The following is a 5,339-nucleotide window of genomic DNA, read 5'->3' on the forward strand; positions in this document are numbered from 1 at the left end:
AAAACTCAATTGTTGTCATTTACAAAAAATTAAAAAACTTAAAAAATTACAAGGATAAAAATATTTAAAAATATAATTTTTTAAGAAAAACATTGTTTCATAAGCGACTTGAAACTATAGTAAAAAAATATTTTCAAAAAAATTTACACTTTTTAAATAATGAGTGTTCAATGATAAAAGAATCACCCGGTATACAATAATATAGTATAATATACTATATGACATAAATATATTATTGGTTATAGGCGGTAGTGATTAAGATTACCCGAGTACATTTCACGGACATTTGTTGTCTCAGTCTTACAAGTGCGCACATAGCAAATGTTACGCTCAGAAAATCACGGTGTTCATCAATAATATATATTATTAAATCCAAAAGCCACATTTGATAATTATATGTATTTTATTGTTTAGCCAACGATACCACAAACGAAACGAATAGGTACTAGTTTTAATATTGAAGAATGTATACCTACTGAATGTAGATGAGTTTGATGTTTGTATGTTTTCTCAGTCGTCATTTTCAACAACATCAACTGAGATAAGTTCTACTAGCTCTATAGACCATATCACCATAAGAAAACTTTTAAAAGATTTTAAAGATGTCCACTGACCGGTGACCACTGTATTCCATACCTATACGGCTATACAAATATCCTTATGTACCTACCTACCTATCGGGAATCTCTAAAAGATACACAATACACATTGCGAGTTGTATAAACTTGCTTGTATTGTTCTAGCAGTACCAGCATCTCAAGTTAGTAATTATTATTTTAGATTCTGAACAGACCGATGAATGTATTGATTTTACAACGATGTGTTTTTTTTTTTTTTGAACATCATTACACCGGGTATTAAATAACAAATTTAACACTAAGTTTGAATCTTATAAGTGGTAGAATTTATAGGGTCTAATCTATATTTTATTAACTGTTGAAAATAGGTATAGAATATACCTATTTTAGATTTGAAATTAATTATAGAATTGAAAATCTCGATGGGCCTTTATACATATACCAATCCGGCCCTGGGTAAGTTTTCTTTTATAAAATAATATATAAGTAATAATATGGCTCAGTCCATAAACATAGTAATAAACGCCAATAATATAATAATTATCCATGGATTATTTTTTGTTTTTTATAAACATATTGGAATTAATATTTTCATATTTCGAACCACCCAGGCGGCCAGGCCCCAATCCGTCCTCGCAGCCCCTATTCTGTGGTGTTGTGTACACACAAAAAATATGTAGTCCGAAATTTGAAGTGTGCACTAAGGATTTGAGAAGTATGTACTAGTAAGTAGTAAATAAGGCTATTGAATAGGTAGTACCTAAATAGTAAATTGGTAGTACTGTAGTATAAATAATATAATATAGGTAACAATTAAAAATTAAATTTTTTTTATGATAACAAAAAACCATTGTTATCAGTTAAATTTTACCAAGTTGATCTTTACTTCTCTACATTCAGTGGCGTATATAGGTGGGAGGCCCCCTAGGCCAGAGCCCATAGTGAAATTGCAGGTTTAATTAAACCATTTCATGTATACATATTATATACACTGTTTACAGTTTTTCACTATGATTAAAATCGTTTTGAGGAATCAACAAGGAAATGTTAGATTGTCAGGACTTGCTTTGTTGACTTTAATGTGTTAAATTTACAATAAGATAACATTAAAATATATATGTATATATGAAATTGTCAATATTTTTTTAAAAAAGAAATGAATTTTACATAATAATTATAAAATTAAATTTCGCAATTTTTATTTGTATTTATAACCACCCAGCTCCATAATAAATGTATAGTTATGGCTATGTTAGTCGAGCTATGCAGTATGCTGACTATTGATAATTTGGCCCATATTGAAAATAATTTGTATATACGCCACTGTCTACATTTATTTGTTGTAAAAAGTGAATATTCCGGATATAATATTAATACTATCGTGAAGGTCATAGGGTCATATAAACCGAAATTAGAGTAAATATACCTACATCGGGATTGGGACCAGAACATCTTGTCCATATAACATTAGGCGGAATCCTCTGTATAGGTATAATATGTAATATTTCCAATTTGGTTAGCTGTTATTAAATGATTTTCTGACAAAATGAAAAAAGGCATTATAAAGTTGATCTGCTTGCCTTACAACAACACTGGTATGGAGGTGTTTTCCAGTAAGCAAGTCTAAGCAAGACAGCTCATGAGGAATAAAATATACCAATTAAATTTAAATAATATCATATTTAAAATAAAGTATTTGTTAATAGTGTAATTTGTTTTCAGATTTATATTTCATATGAGTATATTTTCTTAGTTTTTAAAATAAAAATAGGTTGGTAGTTACCAAACAATGTGTAACAGAAAAATCTGGGGAAAAACGGTTGGTGACTGTCCAAGGAACAACCGTTGAAACTTGAAACTACAGATGATTGACGGTAAATTTCTAAAATGTTAAATTTCTTAAATGTTTTGTATTATAAACATGTGTAAGCCCATCCTCATAAAATCTTAGGTCTCTATACTTCTTTAAACCCAGTCCCTACAATCTACATTTTCAAGTACTTTAGTATATGTAATTGAATAAAATAAACTGTAAATGTGCATTATATAAATATTTACTATTAGTTAATAAATTGCATTACAATATTAATTTAATTAAATATCTATAAATTCTTTTATTTTAAATACAATTTAAATGTCTGATTTTAAAGTTGAATTTTGTGTGTTCTTATACAAGCAAATTTATCAATAATATCATCATAGTCGATAGTGACAGTTAAAGTGTACTCAATGAATAGATGAACAAGTGAGTTAAAACGTTCCTAACTAGTTGTAGACCTTGCTAAATTTTTACAAATTTCCCAATTTCCTGCAAGATATTTCTGAATCTGCTATGGTTATCGAAATGTTACAAGAAACAGACCAATACATGTTCCCAAACATTTTTTGTGTCAATAGAAGTTCTAGAAGTGCAGGGGCGGATTGGCGAATTTTTTCGGCCCGGGAAATATGGATCAAACCGGCCCTGCACCGCAAATATGCACCCCCCACCCCCCCTAAAAAAAAAGGTCATAATTTTACTCAAATTTCAAAATTTGTTTAGTTTCACCACTAAATTAGTAAATTATATAATAGGTACCTATAATTTATTAAATGCTATAACAGTTTTGGGTTAGTCTGCAGAGAAGATTAACCTGTTCAGACTGTTCTAACTTGAACTTGAAGTTTAATCTTATTATATTTTATATTCTGAGCGGAGCGGTGAATTTATTGAATTTACAAATGTGTTTTTTTTTTATTTTTTATTTTTGTGTTTTTCATCACCTTTTAGGTTAGGTTAGGTTAGGTTAGGTCCGCTTCGGCCATCGGACCGCTTTTAAAATCAGACAGGGGCAAATGCCCACCTTGCCAAATATGCGTTAAAAAGTTTAGAAATATACATTTATTTACACTAAAAGTATGTAAATTAAAAAAGAAGAAATCATAAGAAATTTTTGGAATAACAAGAATTATCCATTCATATTTTTAAAAGTTGTTTTATTCCTTTAAAGTTTAAATGGTCAAAAAAAAAAATCCATTAATAAATTATAATCTAATAAAATAAATATCCAGACATTCGTTCTTTCTAAATCTGAAAATTTTAAAATAATTCCCATATATTTTATACAGTGCAAAAATATAAATTATTGCATTTTTCATCAAATTTTAACCAAAAAAACTAAAAAAAGGCGGGTAAGTCGTGGATGTCGCTCTGCTGTACAGTAGGTTACAAGTGGGTTACTGTAATGGATGGAATTAAATTTGAATCCAATGATATTATATCATTGTATACGAAAAACGATTCTGAACGGAGATGATTTGTCAGTCTAGGATATATTATTTTTAAAGAAAAACTTATGGAGAACCTTGTACCAAATTTTAAAAACTTAGTTATAAAAGAAAAAATTTTTACGATTTTTCAACCACTAAATTACTTGCAAATTTTCGCAATTTTGACATATTTCGTATAAATTTGAACTTTAAATGCTTATAAATAAAAATTGTGACTAACGATTTTGGATTTTTTTTTATCACTGTGAGAACAACTTATAAGAAACCTTGTATTAAATTTTCAAAGTTTTCTATCCAACCAAAAATTTTTTATCGTTATTTTAAAAAAAAATACTTAGAAAAATTGAAAATTTCATTTGTCTATAAATAGCTCAAAAAAAGTCGAAACACTTTGAAAATTTAACCCTGTATAGACAACGCTAATATAAACATCTGTTGCAAATTTCAAGTGCTTACAATAATTATTTTTTGAGTTACAGTAAAATTAAGTTTTCGTTTTTGTCAAAAATTGGTTTTGCGTAAAAATTCGCGTTTTTCCGTTATTTTTTTAAGGTTTTTCCTGCCTTTTGAAAAGTATTGGGAAATTTTCACTTTTGACCCCCCAAAGTACCAACTAGATTCACTTTCCTTTCAGAAAAGGTACAACTTTTGAAATCGAAGCATTTTACTGCTCAAAAGTGTCGTCAGACCCAAAATAAAAAAAAAAAAACACACATCATTGTAAAAATCAATACATTCATCACTTCGTCAGAATCTAATACACCATTGTAAAATCAATTCATTCATTGTTCCATTATCAGAATCTAAAATCAAAATGTTCACGGAAGTACCATCTAATACAGTTCTATTTAAGGGGTATATTGACAGTAGTTTTGTTTTTGTGTTATAGGTACATAAAATGTATTGACATTCAATCTAATTATTTGATGGTTTATACAAGAAAATAAACCATTATTTTACTTGCATTTATTAATTATGATAATATTTGTAAATAAACAACAATTTTAAATATGTAGAAATATTTTTAACAGGGGGTTTGCTGCAAATACTGTTTGCACACCTATTCAGACATGGTTTAACCAAATTTGTTGAAGTATAAAAAAATTTTCCTTTGAGTTTTTACTAAATCAACTTGAATATTTAAATGTGTATTAATTTGATTGTTCAAATCCGAAAAGATTTTGAATTGAAGTGGTTATATTTTTTTGAAAGACTATTGAACATACCTTGGTGCCCCCCGAAATTTGTCTAGGAGGGGGCAAGCTTATAAGATAAAATATAATATTAATTGTTAACTTGGCTGGAAATTTTTATAACTTTGACATTTTTCGTATAATCACTTTCAATTTGTTATAAAGTAATTTATTTACATGCTTATATTTTTATGTTTAATATATTAATTTTAAAAATAATTTCTGAAAAGTCAGGGGGCAAATGCCCCAGCTTCCCGCCTTTGCCTCCCTCCGATCATTTATGTTATTGAATCTGGCA

The sequence above is a fragment of the Acyrthosiphon pisum genome, chromosome A2, assembly GCF_005508785.2.
Source record: "Acyrthosiphon pisum isolate AL4f chromosome A2, pea_aphid_22Mar2018_4r6ur, whole genome shotgun sequence".
NCBI classification, from domain to species: Eukaryota; Metazoa; Arthropoda; class Insecta; order Hemiptera; family Aphididae; genus Acyrthosiphon; species Acyrthosiphon pisum.